We start from the raw sequence: 26682 nt of genomic DNA, 5'->3' as shown, positions 1-26682 counted from the left end.
CTTGGGAGACCGAAGTGGGAGACACCTGAGCCTCGGAAATTGAGGCTTCAGTGAGCCGTGATCATGTCACTGCACTCCAGCCTGGGTGAAAGAGCGAGACCCTGCCTCAAAAAAAAAAAAAAAAAAAAAAAGAGTTTAGCCTAAGCCTAAGCTGCTTACATAAGTTCAGCCTAAAGATATTTCCATACATAGTGAACTGTAACCTAAACAGATGTGTAAAAACACTGTAACCCTCTCTTGTACAAATTACTGAATTTTGGCCAATGAAAGGCAGCCAACTGTTCAAAACAAATTCAAATAAGGCAAATGCCAAGCTTTAACCAATCCAGCTGTTTCTGTACCTCACTTCCATTTTCTGTATGTCACCTTTTTCTGTTCATAAATTCTCCCTGACCATGTGGCAGAACCAGAGTCTCTCTGCACTAGTCTGGTTCTGGGTGGCTGCCCCATTGTTCATGGCGCAATTAAACTATGTTAAATTTGTCTCAAGTTTTTCTTTTAACACTTCCCAGGAATGAAAATGGTTTTCATTTGTACTTGTATATAGTGGATTATATAGTGGAGCTTGTTAAACAGGAATCTCAACTAGCATCCCAATAGGTGCTTCTGCGTTTAGGGTGTGTTTTATCTATTGGAAAGTTACTGAGACAATGAGAAATAATGCCATGAGCTAGGTACTCTGCTGCTTTGAAACTACCGACTATTGCATTTCAATTAAAATGACATTTCTTGAATGAATTCTGACATTCTGAATGTTAGTGGTGGAGACTTTTATTAAAGTATAGTTTCTATTGAGCTTTTTACAGATTTTATTATTTATTTTTTTTTGTAGAGATGAGGTCTTGCTATGTTGTCCAGGCTAGTCTTGAACTCCTGGCCTCATACAATCCTCCCACTGCACAGCCTCCCAAAGTGCTGGAATTACAGGCATGAGTCACCTCATCCAGCCCCATGTAAGCTTTTTTGAATAAAAAACTGGAACTGTAAATAGCATATACATAGGATTCTTAATGTTTTTACTTTAAAATTCTAGATTTTGAAAAATAAACTAAAATTGAATACAATGTAATGGAGGCAAATATATCTGCACTGGAAAATTTAGCTTAAACAGTCCCTTCATGCTATTGCTCAGTCTGTAATTTTCAGTTTAAGAGCAGGTGGAAGCTCTTCAGTGGTGACTGACAGACACCATAAAAGGTAGAAAATTGAAGGAGCCTATTTCCTGTATCTCAAAAATTTTTGTAAAGAATTCCAGAAGTCATACCAAACCTTGGGCAAATCATTGAATGCTAGAAATCTCATTTGGGAGCTTACTGTAAATGTGTGTAGCAACGCACTGACTCCATGTTCAATCCAACGCCGACATATTGAAATCACTATTTTTGTGCTGACTCAAACCTGAACCAGCAGAAAATCTCCCATAACACAAATTCAATGTTTGTGAAAGCATGATTGCCCTCTCATTCCTTTTTCACCTTCCTGTGCCTTTCATAAGTTCTTCCAGTTGGTTATCATTAATTAATATTTAACAAGGCTTTTTCCTAATGCCAAGTCTTTTGCTAGTCTAGCCTTTAGGCAATATATGAACTCCCCAAGTCCTTCCCTTTTAAGAAGTCTTGGCACTCACTACAGATTAATTTCTCTAAGGAAATTTATAATGGCAGATGAAATAGGGGTTCCTTTTCAATAACATTCAATTTTATTTATTTATTTATTTATTTAGAGACGGAATTTCGCTGTTGTTACCCAGGCTAGAGTGCAATGGCGCGATCTCAGTTCATCGCAACCTCCGCCTCTTGGATTCAGGCAATTCTCCTGCCTCAGCCTCCTGAGTAGCTGGGATTACAGGCACGTGCCACCATGCCCAGCTAATTTTTTGTATTTTTAGTAGAGACGGGGTTTCACAGTGTTGACCGGGATGGTCTCGATCTCCTGACCTCGTGATCCACCCTCCTCAGCCTCCCAAAGTGCTGGGATTACAGGTGTGAGCCACCGCGCCCAGCGAATAACATTCAAATTTAAAGCCTCTCGTAGCATTTTTTCCTGGTATATGTAAAATGCACCTTAATTGAACTAATTTTAAATGTTGACAGAACTTTCCAAGCACATATTTCCTGAACAAAATGGTTATGACTGGAACAGAAAAGGGCTTAGACTTTTTCTTCTACAGCGATCCCACAAGTCAGTCTCTTGACCTGATCCTGCAGAATCCCTCAAACTGTGGCTCTGGGAGTTGATTTTGGATCTACAATGAGCCATAGGTTTGGAATGTAGATAACCTCCACGTGTATTAATGAAAGAGGTCAGCTAAGACGTGGAAGCCATCTCCTGGGCCGAGGAGGAGAAGAAATGGCACTCTGGGGAACAGTAACACGTCTATAAGTTTTCTCTGGTCAAAGGAGACTGATGAGAATTGATACCCATTTCAGGTCAAAAGAGTGGAACCAGGGTACTTCCAACCACCTCCTCTCACTTCTCTCCGCATGGACAAACATACCAGACAGGTGATGTGGGCTAACAATTTGCTTGGCATGAGGCCAAAGGGTTAATGGTCCTGCCCTGCCCGTATTAGTCTCCCTTGACTTCTTAAGGGAAGGAATGATTGCTGACGTTTTCCTCTGCGCCTGTTGGCACCTGGACTGATTGTTGCAGCTGTAACTAGGAATGTCCCCCAACATGCCGTGATTCTTCTCACGATTCTGAGAGAATCCGTACCCCTCCCCATAGACTTTATATAGGTGGCATTCAAATTCTCCTTCCCAACTTTTTCATCTTTTTATTACTCCCACAAGATTTTGTGAATATGTACTCCGAGCCAGGCACTTTAAACTTCAAACCTCTTCTTAGCCCAAGTAGGAAGGGAAGACTCCGGCGCTACGGACCATTCTCCTCTCCTTGCTGCAGAGTTACAGTCCCTATCCCTTCTGAGTGCCCTTCCTCGTGCCTATTTTCCCGGATCCCCACCCAGTTGATGTGACAGGCTCGTGGCCCAATCCCCTTCCCGGTTCCCAGGCCGACTGCTAGCACCAGCCGAGCCAATAGCGGCGGCCGAGGGGCGGAGGCGGCTGGCAGGAGGGGAGGGAGCGCTGGCTTTAGAACCACAGCCGCAAAGATTCCGAGGGGTAGAAGTTGTCGGAGTGCGTTGGTCGGCGGCAGTCGGGACAGACCCTGGACTCTGTGACTTTACGTAAGTGTTTTGTAGGCAACGGCGTGCACTAGGGGAGCGGGTTTCCTGCGCGTGGGCAGGAGTGGGTCCCGGGGAGAGCATCTCCGTTAAGCTCAGCAGGAACGTGTCTCGCCCGCGGGGCGGGGATGGGGGGAGAGGAAGGTCGGAGAAATTTCAGCTGGAGTCCTTGGGCGCCCCGGCGAACGTTCGCTACCGAAATGGGTGTGAGTGACGGGGAGTTCCCCTACAAGAACCCGCCGCAAACACATTTTCTCCTGTTCACTGTATTAAGTGGTGCTTTCTTACTAGTTGCTCTTAACTTGTTGCCAATCTTGGGCTCGAGTCCTAGACGCCAACCCTTTCCCTGATCCCCCTCCGAGGCTGAGGCCCCGAAGTGGAAACGGAGCGCATAACTTCCCTCTGTCGTCCTTCTCCAGCTACTGCCATCCCCCCTCTCCTCCCGCCCGAGCACAGGAAATCCCGGAGCCAGAAGCCTGCCACTACTCCAGCCCCCGCAAACCTGCGTCGGCTGACCTGGCGGGCTTAAGCCGACCCTGGGGCTCTGGAGAGCGGGGACTGCGGCCGAGGGAAGGAACGACGCTTGGGTTGCCAGCCTTCCGCCTGCTTCCCTCCCTTGTCCTTAGCGAGAACGTCGCGAGCGCACCTCGTCTCCCTATGAGTAAGCACTTTTTTTTCTTTCAGTAGCAGAACATCTCTGGGCTAGTAGGGCAGTACCTTTCCATTCTCCCCTGTCCCGCACTCTCTGTCCTTTTCTCAGCTCCTTTGGCTCTTCGGCCCCCTTGCGCGCGGTCCCGGCTGCGTGCGGCAACCCCGGACCTCTCCCGACTCTCAACCAGAGGGTCGACGGGAGGGAGGTAGCCTTTCCCCTCACAGCTGCACTTGCTTGTGTTTACTTTTCTCCACCCGCAGTACTTAAGCGCTCTAATGAGAGGCCCCGGGAAGCTGACCACCCCCGCCCTGGCTTCTCGCCAGTCCCAAAGTTGCTACCGCCGCCGTCGCTGCTTCAGTGTGCTGGCGGTTCTGACCACCGGGCTGCGGGACGCGAGATAATCCCTGCCCGGGAGGTGGAATGGGTTTAATGGCATTTGACTCTTGGCTTACGCAATGCTCCTTGCCTCTCACCTGAGCTGCGAGATATCCCCAATGGTGCGGAGGGTTGAGCTTGGAACTAAGTGGGTTGAAGAACCTCGCCTATTAGCATCCTTCAGACCGGTTGTTGCGGGTGCCCGGCCTGTTAAGAGGGATGGAGAGGAGGGAAGGGAGCCTGGCTAACAGTAGGTAGAAAATGTAGGGGAAAGTAAAAAACTATTGAGGGGCAAGCACTTACTCCACTTTGTTGGATGTCACAATGGATTGGGGAGCCTAAACTTGATCCTGGAGATGCAGTTTATGGTGAATTCCAGCTAAGTGGCTGCAGCCCCACACATACCAATTGGAATCACGTGTCCCAAGTCTCTGATGTGATGGTCACATGACGGCTTTTGACTTTAAAGCTGGAATGTAATGGCTGAGGCCCATGTTCCAAAAACTACCTCTACGTTTGAAAAAAGGTGGGGAGGAGTGTGAACTAGCTTCTAATCAAGGAAGTTTCCTAGGATTTGGATGAGAGGACCAGAAAGGGAATTGGGTGCTCGGCTTTTATCCGAAATAAAAACAGGAGCTGTTTTTAAAATAAGGGCTTGAAATATATGAGTTGAGACATATATCTCCTCTGTTCTTCAATCTCATGGTTTTTCTAAACTGAAAAAGCACCTTACTAACTTTCTAGGGAAGTCATCCTTTTAGTCATGCCCCATTTTGTCACGGAATGCTAGCTTTGAAGCTAAATCCCACAAGATAGTGTTAAAAAGTAAGGCTCTGTTCATATTCCTTGGTCTGGCCTATATTTTAATTTAACTGTTCTCTATTTTAGGCATCTACCTAAAGGTAGTAGATAGCCTCTTTACTACAATTAACCATCAGTTATTTGTGGTTATGAATTAATTGGATTAGAAATCATGCCCAAGAACAGTGGATAGTAAATTTGATACATGGAGTTGGTTGAGTTTTTGCCTGTCAGTGGTGTGGTAGAATAATGAGAGGACACTGAAACAACTTTCCCATATTGACCTGTACCCGCCCACGTGGCCCAAGTTAAGGTTGCTGCTGGGAAAACGTGGCAATTTGGCTATTCAGATTATAGATTACAGAGTATAGAAGAGGGAGAGGAGCCTCTGAGGTCTGGAGTTTAAAAGCTTTGCTTATCTGGAAAAAAAAAAAAAAAGGACTTGGTTGATGCATATTCAGCCTTGAAAACAACTAGGGCAGAAAATATTTAAGAGATTTTGACTTTGTATTCTTTACCCAAAAACCCTTTGTCTCCTGCAGCAGCCTCTGAATGACTGGAGCACTCCATTTTCTTGCTGTTTCTTTTCTTGTTTCTGAGCCTGAAAACTAGAACAACCTTAAAGCCCACAGTTCTGACCCCAAGGCTAGCCTTGTACCACAGATTAGCTGGAAATGAATTTAAGGTGCACCTGAGTTACTAGAGTTAACTACACTGGTAGATAGGCCCCTCTAGTGGAAGTGAGGTGACAATATAATTTTAGATTAAAATAACAAATGTTTAACCTCAGAAAAGGGGAGTTATTACCACTCAACTAGGTTAAAGTGGTAAGGGGGTAAGTTCTTTTTTAAGTGGTGTTCAATGGGAATCATTGCTAACAAGCAGAATCATCGCTAGGCTTCCAGTCCACAGCATTTCATTCTTTTGTGATGCCTACTCTTTGAACACCACCCCCAATCCTTTTTTGGTGGTATGATATTATGAGCCCAAATTTTTATTAAAATTAGGGGACTGGGAGTCAAATTCTTAATTTCTGTTACATCTAGCCGATAGCAACCCCTTGCTTTACCTGGGGTGAGGAGCTATTAATAAATAAATTGCGCTTTGCCTTAATACAGACGATTCAGTGTTGAAGTCTAAAGTCTCTAGTCTGATGTAACCATTTAGATTCAATTGATAAAAATGGCTAGGCTTATGGCATTTTGGGTAGAAGGATTAATTAAAACTAGTGAGTAATAATTTGGGTGAGGTTAAGCCTCTTCTATAAATGGTTACATGCACATTAGACTTTGACTGTGACTGTTTATAATGGCAGAATGTCAGTATCCAAGGCACTGTCAGAAACTCAATGAGATTTTTCTCCCAGGTGAACAGAATCCTGTTACTGAAAAGAAAAGGGCAGCTTGGCCATGGTGCTTGAGCACCAAAGCGATTATTTTTGGTGATGCTAAGAGGGCACTAGAAGAAAGTCCACTTGCCATTATCTCATATTGTTTTAGGCATTATTTCTACTTGGATTTTCATGAAATTTACCGACAGTGTTCTTAGCACATATGATAAATTCATGAGTTTGCTACTGTGTTTGATCTAATATAATCCATGTGGAATGTATAAGCTGAACTCTTTCTCTTTTGCTGTTTGGTACACATTCCGAAAGTAGCTGGTATAAAATAACGTTTGAAAATGACTATCTCTCAATACATGACAACATGGGGTTACTGTTTTTAGAATCATGTCGTCTTTGCTCATATGACAATTTTCCTTTTGGTGAAGAATGATCCAGAAGGCAAAATTTTTGAGCTGTGAAAATAATAAAAGTCATTTAGAAGAAATCAGATGGGTCATGTTTTGAGTATGTCTTATTCTAGAGAGTGATATACCACATAATGTATATGCAGTGTGTTGGAGGTTTCAAGGCTTTTTGGATAGATTACAGTGTTGGAAGCTCTTTTATATACCAGTGGTCATGAATAGCTGATTTTAGTTATGAGAAAGGTTTGGTTAAAGTTATGGAATCAGTCTAATCATGAAATGTCAGTCTTAGGAGAAGATCTGATCGTACTTGGGGCAATTTATTTTCGTTATGGAGGTGATGCAGTTTCAAAAGATTCAGGATAAATTTATTAATATAAAATTCTGCCTTATTCTTGACACTTGGAAGATAAATGTCAGTGAGTATAAACTTTTAAGGATGAAGAAGCATTGTTGGTATATGAAAATGAAAATGCTGATTATGTTGAAGCTGGCCTCAGAGGAACTAGATTCTAGAAAGGGCTCTGCCATTGACTCGTAATTTGACCTTCAGAAAGTCATTTACAATTATTATATTGATAACTAATTGAGTAGATATATGTGCCAGGTACCATGCATGCCTTCGTTTATAAAAAGATAAGATAGCTCAAGCTTTTTGGTTTGCCGAGATTCCTTTTTTCAAATATTCATAATCTGACTTATTTCAGTTATCAGTTGACTTTTCAAACTTTGATGCAATTGTATTGAAACAAGCTAAATACTTTGTCGGCAAATTGATGACTGTTCAGGAAAGTGGTCGCCGGTGGGTTGACTAATGTTAGTTCTTTAAAATAAAGAGGTACCATTTATATAATTTCTTAACAGGGATTTTTGCTGCATGAAGCCTACTGATTCTATAATATGAGAAACCTTACATTTTCATAAAAGTTTAGAAGTTTTTTAATAACAAGTTAGTGTCGTTTATTGGAAAACCACTGAGCACAGAATTTAGGGCAGGCGTCCCCAAACTTTTTACACGGGGGGCCAGTTCACTGTCCCTCAGACCGTTGGAGGGCTGCTACATACTGTGCTCCTCTCACTGACCACCAATGAAAGAGGTGCCCCTTCCTGAAGTGCGGTGGGGGGGCCGGATAAATGGCCTCAGGGGGCTGCATGTGGCCCGTGGCTGTAGTTTGGGGACGCCTGATTTAGGGTCTTTTAGTCCTCAGCAGTCTGGAAAGATAGATCATCTTAAGTAAATCATTGAAATTTCCTGTGGTCATATCTGGGTTTCACCTTATTTTTAAGCCATGTGTTTCCAATCTACATATTTCACAAGCATGGTGAAAGGATAAGTGAGAAACGTGAAGCCTTGGCGTTTATGCAGACAGGTGCTATATAAATTCAAAGTACTGTAGTAGTATATCATAGAAACACTAAAGCTTTAACAAGAGTTTACAGAGATGGCAGGGTTCTAATCACGTAAGTCTTACTACATTTTTCCTTGTCTGTAAAAGTTCTCTAGCCATCCAACTTTTACAAGCAAAGGAAAAATGAAGCCAGACATATTATAATGAAAAATAAAAGAATTGGTTGATAACAATAGAATGAAAGCCTACATGTGATACTTTCTTCTATCTCTTACCTCAAATATTGTGCAAAGTAGCCCATTAAAGCCATTAATTGGGTGATGATTTTTCCCCTTTTTAACTAACTACTGAGTAGAATTTTGGTTTTCAGTGGTAATTGTTACAGAGTCCATTGGCTTACCACCTCATTTTTAGTTCTGTGATTGCCCATAATGGGAGGTTTCATGTAAAAAAAAAAAAAATTATGAAAAGTCAAGTTTTTCCTCCTCATAATTGCAGTCTAAAGGATGACAACATGCAGGTATGGGAAACTGCATAGTGGAAGAGATAATCTATACATTTAAGTAGCATGCTATCAATAACACAGAAAATGGCCAGGCACGGTGGCTCACATCTGTCATCTCAACACTTTGACAGGCCAAGGTGGGCAGATCACTTGAGGCTAGGAGACTAACCTAGCCAACATGGTGAGAACCTGTCTCTACTGAAATACAGAAAATTAGCTGAGCATGGTAGTGCAGGCTTATAGTCCTAGTTACTCAAGAGGCTGAGGTGAGAGAATTGCTTCAGCCCGGGAGGCAGAGGCTGCAGTGAGCCGAGATTGTGCCACCGTACTCGAAGCCTGGACAAACGAGTGACACCCTATCTTAAAAAAAAAAAAAAAAAAAAAAAAAAAAAAAAAAACAGAAAATGTGGGACGTTAAGTTGAAAAATAAGCACCCTCGAAGCTATCAACTTGGATTTTCTTTTATTTTCCAGTCAGGATCTCGCTCTGTTGCCTATTCATGTTCTGTCCAGTTCATTGAAAATCTAAGTCTGCTTCCATTAAGCTGTGATATTCATACACCCACGAGTACATATATACTTATGTGTGCATATGTATATTATATAAAGGCTTGTGTGATACATGAATATAAAGTTTTTGCTTTCTGTAAAATAACATTTGTTAAGGGCCATTTGATAGTTTTGAATATTCATATAATTGTGTTCCACATTATAAGCTCTAATTACATAGTGTTGCACTCACATTGACATTCTGCTATTGACACTGAAAATAACACTGTCATTCAGAAATGCATGTAATTTTCAAGCTTTTATCCTATATTTCTTAACTTACTTGAATGTTCCCATTTTTGCCATTTCTTATTGTTCATTTTAACATTTTGGGGCTTGTGTTTCACATCAGGGAAAATTACCATTATATGGTGCAAAGAGTTTGCTCAGAGCCAAAAATGATATGAAATTGTCCCTAGGGCATACCCTATTGCTATAATATTCAATATGTATGAATTAGTTAATCTACTGGGAAAGTGTCTTATGTAGCGTGTACTTTAAAGATGTTTTCAGTCACTTTGCTTTGGATTAGAAAAATTCAAGGTAACTAATTTAAAATGCTCATTTTATGTTTACTTTATCTGTAGGAAAAGAGACATTTTAAAAATTAGAATAACACTATATTCCATTCTTTTCATTTATTACATTATAAACATGTTTCCAAGTAATCAAATATTTTTTAAATGTTTAAAATCACTGCACTGTATTTTATATAATAGGTATTTCATAATTTACTTCAGTAATTCCAGGTCATTGGACATTTGTTTCCATATCTTATAGATAATGCTTCAGTAAGCATTTGTGCTCCAACATCATTTTCAACTCTATCATTATTTCTTAGAAGAGGAATCACCAAGATTGTTTTAAAGATGAATTCCTTTGACAGTCTCTGAAATTTAAACATTGGCTTAAACAAAAAGATAGTCTTGATTTCAGACAGAGGCATTTAAAAAAAGAAGGCCGGGTGTGGTGGCTCACGCCTATAATCCCAATATTTTAGGAGTCCAAGGCGGACAGATCACTTGAGGTCAGGAGTTTAAGACCAGCCTGGCCAACGTGGCAAAACTTCGTCTCTACTAAAAATACCAAAAAAAAAAAAATTAGCTGAGCATAATGGCGTATGCCTGTAATTCCAGCTACTCAGGAGGCTGAGGCGCAAGAATTCATGAACCCAGGTGGCAGAGGTTGCAGTGAGCTGAGATTGTACCACTGCACTTTATCCTGGGCAACAAAGCAAGGCTCTGTCTTCAAAAAAAAAAAAAAAAAAAAGCCATACTTTATATAGTGTACTGTATCATATGTGACTCTAAACTGGAACTTGTTTAGGTAAAGTATATGTCTTGGAAGTATTTTGGTTTTCTCTGATCTAGTTAGCAGGTGCAAAGCAGGATGAGGTAGGATCCTGTGCCGTGTACAATCAAAGGAAGTTCTATTTTTTGAAACGGAACTGTTAATGGGGGAAGGGAGACAGGTTTATTTTTAAGAAGCCTTTATATTTCATATTATTATAAAACTCAGTTCAAGCATACAAAGTTTAGTTGTGCCCATGAGCATTCAGTATCCTAAAGAAACGTTTAAGCCTGATGTTGACTAAATAACTATTTGCTGATATGCCCTTTTATCTCAGACTATTGGTTTCTTTCCTTTTTTTTTTTTTTTTTTTTTTTGAGACGGAGTTTCACTCTTTTTACCCAGGCTGGAGTGCAACGGCGCGATCTCGGCTCACTGCAACCTCCGCCTCCTGGGTTCAGGCAATTCTCTTGCCTCAGCCTCCTGAGTAGCTGGGATTACAGGCACGCGCTACCATGCCCCGCTAGTTTTTTGTATTTTTAGTAGAGACAGGGTTTCACCATGTTGACCAGGATGGTCTCGATCTATTGACCTCGTGATCCACCCGCCTCAGGCTCCCAAAGTGCTGGGATTACAGGCTCGAGCCACCACACCCGGCGCTATTGGTTTCTTAAAGTACTTTGATATCACTCAGTAAACTATAGTAAAATTCAAAGCTTTACATTTCATTCAGGTTGCTTAAATAATATTACTAAACATAGGTCCAATAGCAGTAAAAATTCTGATGCTGACACTTAATTTGTGCCTGGTTTCAGTATATGGCGACTCCTTAAATTACAGGCACTTGAATTCAAAATTTTGTGTGTATTTAGATGGCTAATTGTACATTACATATCCCTCCTCAAACTTAACCCATGCCATTTTACAGGCCCTTCCCTGGGGTTTTTCTCTTTCCTCCAGTTCACTAGCCTCACCAAGGACTTTGTTGGTCTGGGAATTCCATTATGACCCAGAAGTGACTTGGACAGTTCCTCTGACACACACAACGCATTCTCACTACCTTGCTCTTTTTTTTTCAGGAGGATCATGTACATGCTATGTTGCCTAGTCAAAATGGATTTTAGCATAAAGTATGGGTTCCAATGGGTTCCAATGGCTCTCCCATTTTATATTTCTGTGGCATTGAGGAGGTTTCTTAACTCTTCTGGACCTCAATTTCCCCGTGTATAAAATGAAAATAATCCACTCACTTTTAACATTGTTCTTATAATTACATGAAACCACTTATAAAGCAATTAGCATATATATAGTAGGTGCTCAATAAGTATTTTCATTTACAGGCTGATTAACGTAGCCTTAGATGATTTTTGCAATGTATCTATCTATATCTACTTCTTTTTCTCTAATTTGAGCAACTTGCCTTTTTTTTTTTTTTTTTTTTTTTTTTTGCGATGGAATCTTGCTCTGTTGCTCAGGCTGGAGTGCAACACTGTGATGTCGGCTCACTGCAGCATTGATTTCTGGGGTTCAAGCAATCCTTATGCCTCAGCCTACTGAGTAGCTGGGATTACAGGCATGTACTACAGTTCCTGCTAAATTTTTTTGTTTTGTTTTTCAGTAGAGATGGGATTTCCCCGTGTTTCCCAGGCTGGCAAGATTTTATATATTAGTGGGGTTTTTTTTTTGTGTTTTATTTAATGGTGTTGGAAAAATGCTGCTTTTTATTGTTTTTCACTGTGAATGTGAAAGATTGTAGCCATGTTTCAGGTTGAAGAAACTTCTTCGCTTAGCTCAGAAACTTCTTTATAATTTAATTTAATTCTTTTGTGAGGATATGTAAAGAACTAGACAAGGCTGGGCACAGTGGCTCATGGCTGTAGTCCCAACTCGTGGAGAGGCTAAAACAGGCAAATCAGTTCAGCTCAGGAGTTTGAAACCAGCCTGGACAACATAGCAAAACCCTGCCTCTACTAAAAATATAAAACTTAGCCAGGCACGGTGGCCTGTGCCTATGGTCCCAGCTATATGGGAGGCTGAGGCACAAGGATCACCTGAGCCCTGGAGGCAGAGGCTGCAGTGAACCAAGACCACACCACTTCACTCCAGCCTGGGCCACAGAACAAAAACAAAACAAAACAAAAAAATAGAAAGAAAGAAAAGAAAAGAACTCAACTTTAAAAATTGGAAATATGGCTCAATAAATTACAGGCACCGTTATAAACTCAAGGCCACTAACAAATACAGCTTAAATCAGAATGAAAGGTAATAGGTAATGTTGACACCTGACTTGTGGGGGAGGAAAAAAAGTAGGGGCAAAGAGAAAATACATTACTGAAAACTTAAAATGCTGAAGATCGCAGAGGGGTATAAAGTAAATCGGTATGTTTCCATGACGACATGTAGCCTTTAAAAATGGGTGAATCTAAAACATATTTATGATGCCCATTATTTTATCTAATGGAAATTTTCAAAAGCAAAAACCAGGAAATGATGAAGGCTGTTGACATATTCAGCAAATATTTGGAGCAGTTCATGGGTCTCCATTGTAAAGCTGCAGTTGAAGCATTTTTACAAGTGGGTATGAATAATTACAATTTTATATTTTGTCCTGTGGTAATTAAAAAGCAAATAGACCCAAATTATTATTAAGTATAACTAACAGAAAAGTGATGCTGGAGAGGATGTGGAGAAATAGGAACACTTCTACACTGTTGGTGGGAATGTAAATTAATTCAACCATTGCGGAAGACAGTGTGGCGATTCCTCAAGGACCTAAAAATAGAAATCCCATTTGACCCAGCAATCCCATTACTGGGTATATATCCAAAGGATTATAAATCATTCTACTACAAGGACACATGCACACGAATGTTCATTGCAGCACTGTTTACAATAGCAAAGACCTGGAACCAACCCAAATGCCCAACGATGATAGACTGGATAGGGAAAATGTGGTACATAGACACCATGGAATATTATACAGCCATCAAAAACGATGAGTTCACGTCCTTTGTAGGGGACATGGATGAAACTGGAAACCATCATTCTCAGCAAACTGACACAAGAGCAGAAAATCAAACACCGCATGTTCTCACTCATAGGCGGGTGTTGATCAATGAGAACACATGGACACAGGGAGGGGAGCACTACACACTGGGGTCCATTGGGGGGAAATGGGGGAGGGACGGGGGTGGGGAGGTGGGAAGAGATAGCATGGGGAGAAATGACAGATACAGGCGAGGGGACGGAAGGCAGAAAACCACACTGCCATGTGTCTACCTATGCAACAATCTTGTATGTTCTTCACATGTACCCCAAAACCTAAAATGCAATAAAAAAGAAAAAAAAGAAAGAAAATGTAAGCCAACTCATGCATTTAGTATTTTATGCTCAAACAAGGTGTTCCAGCTTTAGTTAACATTCAGATAAAAAGCAAACCAGTGGCTGGGCATGGTGGCTCACACCTGTAATCTCAGCACTTTGGGAGGCTGAGGCGGGAGGATTGCTTGAGCCTAGGAGTTCAGAACCAACCTGGGTAAGGTATCAAGACCCTGTTTCTTTAAAAAGTAAAAATAAGAAATAAATTTTAAAAAGCAAACTACAATATATCTATTAGGTGCTAGCAGAGGGGGAAAATAATCAAATTTTTGTAGGAAGAAGGGAAGATTAATAATTATCTTGAAACCGTAAGTGTTATATTAAAGAAGGCTTATAGATGTAAAACTCAGGGAAACTTATAAATGTGCCCAAAATTCTTAAGTATATATTAAGGTGGTACAAACTACAGATGAATAATAGTTAACCAAAAATACTAATATGGACAATTAGTTAATTAGTCTATTTCTGGATTGGTTTCATCATTCATTCAGCTACCGTAAGTTTAATACAGACTGTTAGGTGCTAGGGCTGCAAAGATGGATAAGATACTCATACAGTATAGTAGAACAGAAAGACACAAAAATAATCTTGGTTCTCATGAAACCTGAAAATATTCATAAATGTACAAAATGAATTTAGGCTGTGCGCCGTGGCTCATGCCTGTAATCCCAGCACTTTGGGAGGCTGAGCTGAGGCCTGGAGTTCTAGACCAGCCTGATGAACATGGTGAAACCCTGTCTCTACTAAAAATAGAAAAATTAGCGGGGCATGCTGGCAGGTGCCTATAATCCCAGCTACTTGGGAGGCTGAGGTGAGGGAATTGCTTGAACTTGGGAGGTGGAGGTTTCAATGAGCCAAGATCATGCCATTGCACTCCAGCCTGGGTGACAAGAGTGAGACTCCGTCTCAAAAAAAAAAAAAAAATGAATTTAAATATGGCCTTTTTTCTCAGCATAAAATAATTTCTAAATATAAACCTTGTGTGAACAAAGACATTGCTTATAACCCAATATAATCAAATCTAAACTAAGAACAAATCGCATTTAAACATTGTTATTTCTTCTTTGCAATAATTATTGCATACCAAAAAAGAGCCCACCATGAGTTAATGTTACTTAAATAGAACATTGCTCAGCTTACAAATGAAGGTCAGCAGACACCAGTGTCTTGGAATAAAATAGCCCTTTGGCAAAAAAATGAGCCACACCCCATTTAGTTTTTACAAAAATAAAATTCTTTCCAGCTTTACTAAATTGTAGATGTTGCGCACAGCATGTACTTCAGTAGTTGATTCTGCAGCTGTGGAAATACTCATGTATGCAGAAGCCCAAAAAACATCTATTCACCATTATTTGCACATGCAGCTCTTATGCTTTCTGTAGTACAGTATTCTGTTAAGTTTTATTTGACTCATGGATAATAACAAGTAACTACAGGTATAGCCAACACCTTAATTTCCTGCCTTGAATGACCTTAATTTTTTATTTTTTGAGATGGAGTCTCACTCTGTCACCCAGGCTGGAGTGCGTGGCATGATGAAGGCTCACTATAACCCCCACATCCCAGGTTCAAGCAATTCTCCTGCCTCAGCCTCCCTAGTAGCTGGGATTACAGGTGCATACCATACCCGGCAAATTTTTGTATTTTTTAGTAGAGATGAGGTGTCACATGTTGGCCAGACTGGTCTCAAACTCCTGGCCTCAAGTGATCTGCCCACCTTGACCTCGCAAAGTGTTGGGATTATAGGTGTGAGCCACTTTGCCTAACCCATTGTCACAGAATTTGAGCAGGAATACCTAGGATTTCAAATCTGACAGTTGTTTCATTTGATGGGAAGGGATCAAAGCAATGTACTATGTCTGCTGTATATGGTTTTCTTCAAGAGCAGTAATAAATTTCTGCCATGTACCATGGGAAAAAGCTGTATTTCTAGGGAGAAACGAAATAAGCCCTGAGAAAAAGCCTCATTCTCCTAGTTCCTTTCACAGTGTACCTGGCACACCACGGGTCTTGATATTTATATTTGAAAGAGTGAAACATGGATGGCCATAAATGTTCCTTGCTGATAACGATTGAATTGGGGAAACCTAATCAGGAAATGAGTGATTTATGAATTACATTGCATAAAATAATGATGTGAGCCTATAAGAAGACTAAACAAATGGACTCCTTAGTTTTTTATTTTTCTTTAGGTTTTAGTTATTTTCTTTCTTTCTTTCTTTCTTTCTTTCTTTTTTTTTTTTTTTTTTTTTTTTTGAGGTGGAGTCTCCCTCTGTCACCAGGTTGGAGTACAGTGGCGCAATCTCAGCTCACTGCAATTTCCACCTCCTGGGTTCAAGCAATTCCCCTGCCTCAGCCTCCTGAGTAGCTGGGAATACAGGTTTGCACCACCACACCTGGCTAATTATTGTATTTTAGTAGAGATGAGATTTTACCATATTGGCCAGGCTGGCCTCGATCTCCTGACCTTGTGATCCACCTGCCTCGGCCTGCCAAAGTGCTGGGATTATAGGCGTGAACCACTGCACCCGACCAGGTTTTAGTTATTTTCAATGAAGGATTATGAGTGAATGTTATCAATAGCGTTTTCACTGTGAGAACTTCTCAACTGTAGAGTCAAAGAGAAAATTGGGATGTATTAATATTTTCAATTTTATGGCAGCTTTATTAAGATATATACCATCTATTTTAAAAGATTTTTTATTTATTTATTTTAATTTTTTTATTGCATTTTAGGTTTGGGGGTACATGTGATGAACATGCAAGATTGTTGCATAGGTACACACATGGCAGTGTGATTTGCTGCCTTCCTTCCCCTCACCTGTATCTGTCATTTCTCCCCATGCTATCTCTTCCCACCTCCCAAACCCCCTCCCTCCCCCATTTCCCCCCAACGGACCCCTGTGTGTAGTGCTCCCCTCCCTGTGTCCATGTGTTCTCATTGTTCAACGCCCACCTATGAGTGAGAACATGCAGTGTTTGATTTTCTGCTCTTGTGTCAGTTTGCTGAGAATGATGGTTTCCAGGTTCATCCATGTCCCTACAAAGGACGCGAACTCATCGTTTTTGATGGCTGTGTAATATTCCATGGTGTATATATACCACATTTATTTTAATAGATTTTAGGATACTCACAGATACGTGTGACCTTCACCAGTCAATTTTCAAACAATTTTCATCACCTCAGAAAGAAATCCCCTATACTTTAGCTATCACCTTCCACAGCACAGCGCTCTAACCCCACAACCCTAAGCAACCACTAAACGGTTTCCTGTCTCCATTGAGTACCCTATCCTAGACATTGCATATAAACGAAGTCATATGATAGGCAGCATTTGTGACTAGTTTCTTTTACGTAGCGTAACGTTTTCAAGGCTCATACACCTTGTAGCAAGTATCAGTACTCCATTCCTTTTTATTGCTAAATAATATTTCATTGCATATGTATACCATATTTTGTTTATCCATTTGTCCATCAGTGGACATTTGGGGTTGTTTCTACATTCTGGCTATCATAAACAATGGAGCACGCAAACATTAAGTGTCTAACCATGAGTCAGCTAACGAGTTAGAGGTGGTGCTGACATAACATTTCATTTATTGCTACTCTGTTCTTAATATAAATCCTTGCTTTGATTGAGCACTACTGATTTTTCGATATAAATTCAGCTATTTTTTTCGTGTTTCCTGATACTTATTGGCTTATCATTGACTTGTTCTCAATAATGTTTTCCTTAGTAGTATATATACTTGAATAATAGAAAGCCTATAAAAGTTGTATAATCATCTTTTCTAAAATGTACTGTATAATGGACAGTTAGCACATTATTTTTTGAGACAGAGTGTCATTATCTCACCCAGGCTGGAGTGCGGTGGCACAGTCTTGGCTGGCTGCAACCTCTGCCTCCCAGGTTCAAGCAGTTCCATGCCTCAGCCTCTGGAGTAGCTGGGATTACAGGTGCCCATCACCACGCCTGCCTAATTTTTGTATTTTTGGTAGAGATGGGGTTTCATCATGTTGGCCAGGCTGGTCTGAAACTCCTGTTCTCATGATCCACCCACCTTGATCTCCCAAAGTGCTGGGATTACAGGCGTGAGCCACCACACCCGGCCTAGCACATTTTTTTAAATCTCATTTTTTGAACACTATTCTAAGGAGCAAAGGCAAGCAGTATTAAGGAGTACAGAAGTACATGATAAATGCTTTGAAATGCAATGGTTTCAATCAGCTGAAAGCATTACTGAGCACAGCTCATATGTTTACTTTTAAATTTACTATTGGAGTATGAAATACATCCACATAGAACAAAATTTAAAACCCGTAAAGGGCCATAATGATAAATTAGCCTGTAACACTTGACAGTTTTAGAAGACATCAGTGTGTTATGTTTAGGAATTTTGACATTAAGTTTGAGGGAGTCTGTCTTTCGACCTTTTAGGGGTGAATATCAGAATGAACGAATATAAAAAGATGATTAAAAGAATCACCAGGCTAGAAATGATGGCTCATGCCTGTAATCCCAGCACTTTAGGAGGTCGAGGCAGGAGAATCGCTTGAGCTCAGGAGTTGGACTCCAGCATGGGCAACAGAGCGAGACCTCATCTCTACTAAAAATAAAACAAATTATCCAGTCATGGTGGTGTGTGCCTGTAGTCCCAGCTAATTGGGAGGCTGAGGAGGGAGGGTTTCTTGAGTCCATGATCATGCCACTGTACTTCAGCGTGGGTGAGAGAGACCCTGTCTCAAAATAAATAAAATCATTGTCTTCAATTTCAGATTGTTCCATAAAGCACCCTTGACCCAAGATTCACCAGATCAAAATAGCTAACGACCATAAAACTTTACTCTGTCATCATCTGCTGGAGTCAACCCACAGATGAATTTTTGGATCTAGTCTCCTTATTCTTTTGGGCAGGCAGAACCTTGCAGATCCTTTAGGAAAGGATAGACTTCCCTGAGAAAGGTGGGCTGGAGTTCAGTCAAAAAAACAAAAGTACAACTTTCTGGAGTCCCATTTAGAACTTCCTACATATTTAATAGACTTTTGCTAATTATCAACAATGTGCCTGGTACACTAAGATAAATAAAACAATGTACCATCATTTGAAGCACTAAGAGTCTAATCCACCTACTGATTTTTACAAAGGAGGCAACCGAAGTCTGATTTTGGCTTGCCTCAGCATAGAATGGTCCAGGACAATGGTGGAGGATCAGGTTGCCGTCATTGGAGACCCAGATTGTACTAATGGAACTGCTCGATCATTCTCGCTATGTATTTAATCTCCACATCCATGGTCAACTTTGTTTAGGTCGTATTAAACCCAGAGTGCTCATATGCTGACAAAACTTCAGTCCTAAACACTGGTCATAAAGAGTTTCCTGTATTATATGTAGTATATCCAAAATATTTTGAGAACTCTAGTTCCAGTATATTGAAATGTTGAATATACATTATAGGGCTTATCACTCCTTTTTTTTTTTTAATTGAGACAAAATCTCGCTATGTTGTCCAGGCTGGAGAGCAGTAACGTGATCTCAGCTCACTGCAACCTCTGCCTCCCAGGTTCAAGCAGTTCTCATGCCCCTGAGTAGCTGGGATTACAGGTGTATGCCACCACGCCTATATGATACTTGTGTTTTTTTGTAGAGATGGGGTTTCACCATGTTGGCCAGGTTGGTCTCGAACTTCTGACCTAAAGTGATCCTCCCGCCTCAGCCTCTCAACGTGCTGGGATTACAGGAGTGAACCATCATGCCCTGCCCACTCCTAATTTCTTCTGAACTGGATTTTATCATTCTCAGAGTCACTTTCCTCTCTGTATTACTCCTTGACTAGAAAAAAGTTCATTTCATTTATTTATTTTTTCACTTATTCAAGTATTATTCGAGTACCTTATATATGTCAGATTCTCTTCTAGGCACTGGGAATTACAGCCGTCAATGAAAGAGACAAAAATCACCATCCTTGTGAAGCTTACATCCTACTAGGGGAGAGATAGAAAATAAATAATGATTTTATATATTAGATGCTAATGTGTTATGGAGAAAAAGTAAGATTAATGGTATAGGAAGTGGCAAGAAGGGTATTGCCATTTCAAAATATGTGGTCACAGAAGGCACTACTGAGAGGGAGATATTTCAGGCAATATATGAAGGAAATCAAAGAGTTATCCATGTAAATAATTTGTGGAGAAGTGTCACCTGAACAAGTAAAAAATATTTCTAATAGCAGATACCTAAATCATCACAATTTGATGTGTTTTAGCCCTGAAATTTTCCTTTATGACAGCTCCTTTTTTTTTTTTTTTGGTATTAACAGAAAAAAATAACTTTCACCCAGATCAAACACTCTAGTGGAGAAATGAACTGACTACATATGCTAAGAATTTCGTGTCAGAAGTTAGGTAAAAAATGTTTTGAAAAGATAAAGTGGGAATAATGTTTAAAGCAGGATACGGAATTAATACAAGTAATGTTCTTCATTTTCCCTATTTTAATTATACTATATTTTGTGTTTAATTCTGAATTAGATTTTTTAATTACATGTTTTATTTTGAGATAATTGTAAATTCACGCCTCCTTGAAGAAATGGCACAAAGAGATCCTGTGTACCTTTACCCAGTTTCTTCCAATGGTAACCTCTTACAAAACCATAGTACAATAGCAAAACCACAATGTTGACATGGATACAGACAAGATGCAAATGAGTTTCATTACCACTAGATTTTCTTTTATTGCCCTTTGATAACAACACACACCTCCTTCCCCCCCGACCTCCATTTTTGACCCTAGGAAAGCACTAATCTGTTCTCCATGTCTGTAATTTTGTCATTTAGAAATTGTATAAATGGAATGATATAGTATGTAGCCATTGCAGATTAGCTTTTTTTCACTGAGCATAATTCTGTAGAGATTCATCTAAGTTGTTGTGTATGTCAATATGTCAATACCTTGTTCCTTTTCATTGTTGGATAGTATTCCGTGGTGTGTATGTACCAAAGTTTATTTAACCATTCACCCATTGAAGGATATCTGGGCCATTTCCAGTTTTTGAGTTATCACAAGTATTTGTGTACAGGTGTTAGTGTGAACTTAAGTTTTCATTTCTCTGGGATTAATGCCTGAAGAGTGCAGTTGCTGAGTTATATCAGAGTTGCATGTTTGGTTTTATAAGAAATTGCCAAAGTATTTGCCCAGAGTGACTGTACCATTTTGTGCCTCCACCAGCAATGTATGAGCAATCCAGTTTTCCACATCCTTGCCGGCCCTTGGTGGTGTCACTGTTTTTTTATTTTAGCCTTTCTGATAGGTGTGTAGTGATAGCTCATTGTAGTTTCATAATAGCTAACAATGTTTGACATTTTTTCATGCACTTACTTCCCATCTTATGCCCTCTTCAGTGAAATGTCTGTTCATGTATTTTGCTTATTTTCCTTCTTTTTTAAGATAGGGTCTTGCTCTGTTGCCCAGGCTGGTGTGCAGTGGTGGTGCAATCAAGGCTCACTGCAGCATCAGCATCTTGGGCTTAAACAATTCTCCTGCCTAAGCCTCCCAAGTAGCTGGGACTACAAATGTGTACCACCATGCCCAGCTAATTTTGTTTTTTGTAGAGTTGTGGTTTTGTTATATTGCCCTGGCTGGTCTGAAATGCCTGGCTTCTAGCAATACTACCCCCTTGGCCCCCCAGTGTGCTGGGATTACAGACATAAGCCATCATGCCCAGTACTTTTGCCTGTTTTCTAACTGGATTATTTGTGTTTTTACTATTATGGAGTTTTAAGAAGTCTTTATGTATTCTAGATTTTAATTTTTTATCAGATATGTGGCATACAAATATTTTCTCCTGGTTTGTAGAGCATGTCTTTCTATCTTCTAAATACAGTCTTTCACAGAACAAAAGAATTTATTTTGATGAGGCCCAATTTATCAATATTTCCTTTGATGGATTGATTTTTGGTGTCGTGTCCGAGAACTCTTCATCAAATCAGTTCCTGGAGAATTTCTGTTTTTCCCGCTAAAGTGTTATAGTATTATGTTTTACAATTAGGTCTGTGATTTGTTTTAAGCTAACTTTTGTGTAGGGTGTAAAGTTCAGGTTGAAGTTCCTTATTTTTTGTTTTGGTCTATGTTTGTCCTCCTCCACTAACAAGCTTTTCTGCACCATTGTGAAGAATCAGTTTAACGTATTTGTGTAGATCTATTTCTGAGTTCTCTGTTCTGTTCCATTGTTCTGAGTATGCATTGCTTTGTCAGTATCACGCTGTCTTGATTACTGTAGCCACATAGTCTGACCTAATGCCGGGTAGATTCTACCTACCTTATTTTTCAGCAGTTTTAGGTGTTCTAAGCCTTGTTCCTTTTGATGTTAATTTTTAGAAGAAGCTTGTTAGACCTTTCAAAGTCTTAACACTAGCTCTTTTCTGAAGCAATGTGTATTTTTGATTTTGAAATTATTGAATGAATATTAGCAGTTTCTTTTTTATTTTTTAAATTTTTTGTGTGGAGATTAGGTCCCACTATGTTGCCCAGACTGGTCTCAAACTCTTGGTTTCAAGCAATCCTTCTGCCTCAGCCTCCCAAAATCCTGGTATTACAGGCGTGAGCCACCATACCTGGCCAACAGTTTCTTTTTCTTTCTTTTTTTCCTTTCTTTCTTTTCTTTCCTCTCTTCTCTTCCCTCCTCTCCCCTCTCTTCTCTTTTTTTTTCTTTTGACAGCAGAGTCTCACCGTGTCACCCAGGCTGGAGTGCAATGGCACGATGTCAGCTCACTGCAACCTCCGCCTCCTGGATTCAAGCGATTCTCTTGCCTCAGCCTCCTGAGTAGCTGGGATTACAGGCACGTGCCACCATGCCTGGCTAATTTTTTGTATCTTTAGTAGAGACGGTGTTTCGCTATGTTGACCAGGCTGGTCTCAAACCCCTGACCTCGATATCCACCCACCTTGGCCTCCCAAAGTGCTGGGATTACAGGCGTGAGTCACAGTGCCTGGCCAGCAGCAGTTTCTTTTTAGCCATAACGTGGATGACCTTTTTTAATGGCCAAAATGGAAGTTTTTCAAAGTAATGACACATTTTGATTTAGGTATTTAACTGTCAAGTTCTAAATCACTGATATGTTTTTGAATTTAAAATTTTTTGAAGGTTTAGTTCTGGAATATTTAAGATCACCCATTAGATTTATAAGGCTGTTAATAAGATTCCTAAACTTACTGTTTTGCGTTAAGGAAAGTATAGTTTACCTTTTCTGTTCTCTCAAACAAATTCATCTCCCCATATAGCAAAATGGAAAAAGAGTTGAAATTTAGGATATTGGGGTTTGGAATATGTTTATTTTCCTGAATAGTAACTCAAAAGTTTTTAAATGAAAACAATTACGTATTCTCTGCTTTGATCATTGGTTCTGCAAAATAAAATCTTAAAAATTACAAAAAGCATCTGATAAACTTCTTAATTTAAAAGAACACTCAGAAATTTACTGTCAGGTGTTTTTAAAAAAGAAGAAAGCTGTCAAACTGATTAGGACTGAAGAAGAACTGAAGAGAAAATGTCACCTTGTTGGTTTGGGGTGAGGAAAAATTGAATGAGATCATGCTTTCATTTCTGTCTTGCTTTCTCAAGATAAAGCTTTTCCACTCTTCTGTCTGCTTACTGATTCAGGGTGGTAGGCACAAAACAAAACGTTCTGGTTATATTTTCCATCTTGTTTATATTTAAATTGGCTCTTTATTCTTTAATGAAATATATTAATATTGTGAATGTGGGATTAAGTGGTTAGACTTAGCAGGAATTTGAAAATCACAGTCCAAATGTACTACCCTAACTACAGTAGCAGCATTACTTCTATAGTGAAAACTTCCCCGAGTTATAGCATCTGGCTCATAGCGTTATCATTACAGTGAAGTTTATCATCACTTGTATTAGTGATATGTTACTTCTCACTTACTCCTAACCCTCTTACGTAATGTAAAACTATAATTTAGGAAGTGTCATTTAAAGAAGATGCAGCATAATGGTACTCATATGCTAAACATATATCCAGATTTCTTTCTTCCCATGTAATTTATCTGCATTTTAAAATTTATTTGGTATAATGAGAAACTTTTTTATTTTTTACTTTAGGTTCTAGGGTACATGTGGAGGTCATGCAGGGTTGTTGCACAGGTGCCTACATAACCAGGTGGTTTGCTGCCTCCATTCCCCCTTCAGCTATATCCAGCATTTCTCCCCATGTTATCCCTCCCCACCCTCAAATGTTCCTCCCCTAGGCCCCCCTCACTGCCCGCAGTGTGTGATGTTCCTCTCCCTGAGTCCACTTGTTCTCATTGTTCAACACCTGCCTGTGAGTGAAAACATGTGGTGTTTGGTTTTCTCTTCTTGTGTCCGTTTGCCGAGAATGATCCATTCCAGATTCATCCAAGTCCCTACAAAGGACACGAACTCATTGTTTTTTATGGCTGTGTAGTATTCCATGGTATATATGCACCACATTTTCTTTGTCAGTCTATCACTGATGAGCATTTGGGTTGCTTCCAGGTCTTTCCTATTGTACACAGGGCTGCAATGAACATACGTGTCCATGTGTCTTTATAATAAAATGATTTATAGTCCTTTGGGTATATACCCAGTAATGGGATTGCTGGGTCAAATGGAATTTCTATTTCTAGATCCTTGAGAAATCTCCACACTGTCTCCCACAATGGTTGAACTAGTTTACACTCCCACCAACAGTCTAACAGTGTTCTTATGTCTCTGCATCCTCTCCAGCATCTGTTTTCTCCAGATTTTTTTATGATTGTCATTCTCACTGGTGTGAGATGATACCTTGATGTGGTTTTGATTTGCATTTCTCTAATGACCAGTGATGAGGAACATTTTTTCATATGTTTGTTGGCCTCATATATGTCTTCGTTTGAAAAGTGTCTGTTCATATCCTTTGCTCACGTTTGAATGGATTTGTTTGTTTTTTTTTCTTGTATATCTGTTTTAGTTCTTTGTAGATTCTGAATATTAGCCCTTTGTCAGATGAGTAGATTGCAAAATTTTTTTCCCATTGTGTTGGTTGTCAGTTTGCTGTAATGATTGTTTCTTTTGCTGTACAGAAGCTATGAAGTTTAATTAGATCCCATTTATCTATCTTGGCTTTTGTTGTCATTGCTTTTGGTGTTCTAGTCATGAAGTCCTTGCCTATGCCTATGTCCTGGATGGTTTTGCCTACGTTTTCTTCTGGAGTTTTTATGGTGTTAGGTTTTATGTTTAAATCTTTAATCCATCTGGAGTTAATTTTAGTGTAAGGTGACAGGAAGGGGCCCAGTTTCTGCTTTCTGCACATTGCTAGCCAGTTTTCCCAATAGCATTTATTAAACATGGAGTCCTTTCCCCATTGCTTGTTTTTATGTATGGGAGACTTTTAAAACCTCATTTTCTTGAGCAGTGAATTCTCAGATAGTGAGTCAGGGCAGTCTACCTCATCAAAAGAACTCTGCTAATTGCTTTAGCCTATTTCTAAGGTAATTAGCTGGAAGAGGGAAGAGTGGTTACTGATGCATAGGTTAGTTTTTGCTAACAGTATGATTTTTAGGAAGTGAAGACCACGCTTTTTGACATGTGGCAGAATTCATTATGATGACACTTTAGCTGTACCAGGTAACAGATTGCCAAATAAAACACCAAACAAGTAAGACTAGTCAGTTACAATCCAGTCTCTAGTACTCTGAGCCAGCGTAGTATTATGTTTATGGATTCACTTCCCTCCTCAAAGTCATACAATTGAGGCATCTCAGTAGAAATAAAATAAACAAATTTTTTTTTTTTTTTTTTTTTTTTTTTTTTTTTTTTTTTTGAGACGGAGTTTCGCTCTTGTTACCCAGGCTGGAGTGCAATGGCACGATCTCGGCTCACCGCAACCTCCGCTTCCTGGGTTCAGGCAATTCTCCTGCCTCAGCCTCCTGAGTAGCTGGGATTATAGGCACGCGCCACCACGCCCAGCTAATTTTTTGTATTTTTAGTAGAGACGGGGTTTCACCATGTTGACCAGGTTGGTCTCGATCTCTCGACCTCGTGATCCACCCGCCTCGGCCTCCCAAAGTGCTGGGATTACAGGCTTGAGCCACCGCGCCCGGCCAATAAACAAATTTTTGTAGGGTATCTCCCATACATTTGAATGGTAAGAACATATAGCTATTAATACTTTAAGAGACCGTGTTATTTTTGCAGCCAATCTTAAGGCTAAATCTACATTGTGTTCAGAATTCTGTGTTGAGCCAGACTTAACAATGACCATTATGTGTAGAAAATAGCAACCATTGTTGCTGAATTAAACTGTCTCTGGAGATTTAAACATTTTTTTAAAAATTAAGCTAATAGGCCAAGTGCAGTGGCTCGCGCCTGAATCCCAACACTTTAAGAGGCGAGGCAGGCAGATTGCTTGAGGACAGGAGTTTGAGAACAGCCTGGCCAATACGGCGAAAGCCCATCTCTACTAAAAACACAAAATGATTAGCTGGGCGTGGTGTGTATGCATCTGTGGTCCCAGCTACTCAGGATGCGGAGGTGATAGGATCACCTGAACCTGGGGGAGGTTGAGGCTGCAGTGAGCTGTGATTGCACCACTGTACTCAGCCTGAGTGACGGAAGGAGAGCCTGTCTAAAGAATAAATAAATAAAATTTTTAAAAGGCTAATGAAACCTTGATGGCAACATAGCCAAAAAATTAATCAGAGAAGAGTAGTGATTAGAAACAGAAAGCATAGTGGAATAGTCGAATTAACACCTGCCAAAGGAACTCTAAACTATATTATGTAAAGCTCAGGACCATCTACTTGTCTGAAGAAGAAATTCCAAAAGCAT

General features: G+C 40.0%; 1 protein-coding gene across 4 annotated transcripts in view; it reads left to right on the top strand.

Annotated features, from left to right (window-relative positions):
- The first annotated feature begins 3078 nt into the window (after window positions 1-3078).
- The window catches only part of PLS3 (plastin 3), a 99713-nt gene continuing 76109 nt past the window's right edge, over window positions 3079-26682 (top strand). For 2 of the 4 annotated variants that reach the window (XM_003935829.4, XM_074391905.1), the window contains exon 1: window positions 3079-3187. The gene's annotated coding sequence lies outside the window, so the exon portion shown is untranslated. Of the gene's footprint in view, window positions 3188-3603; window positions 3846-26682 lie in introns of all 4 variants that reach the window. The other 2 variants (XM_074391906.1, XM_074391908.1) reach the window with 2 other exon arrangements.

Source organism: Saimiri boliviensis, chromosome X, assembly GCF_048565385.1.
Source record: "Saimiri boliviensis isolate mSaiBol1 chromosome X, mSaiBol1.pri, whole genome shotgun sequence".
Lineage (NCBI taxonomy): Eukaryota > Metazoa > Chordata > Mammalia > Primates > Cebidae > Saimiri > Saimiri boliviensis.
The sequence above is the reverse complement of the archived record's forward strand: the minus strand, read 5'-3'. Positions and strand labels throughout refer to the sequence as shown.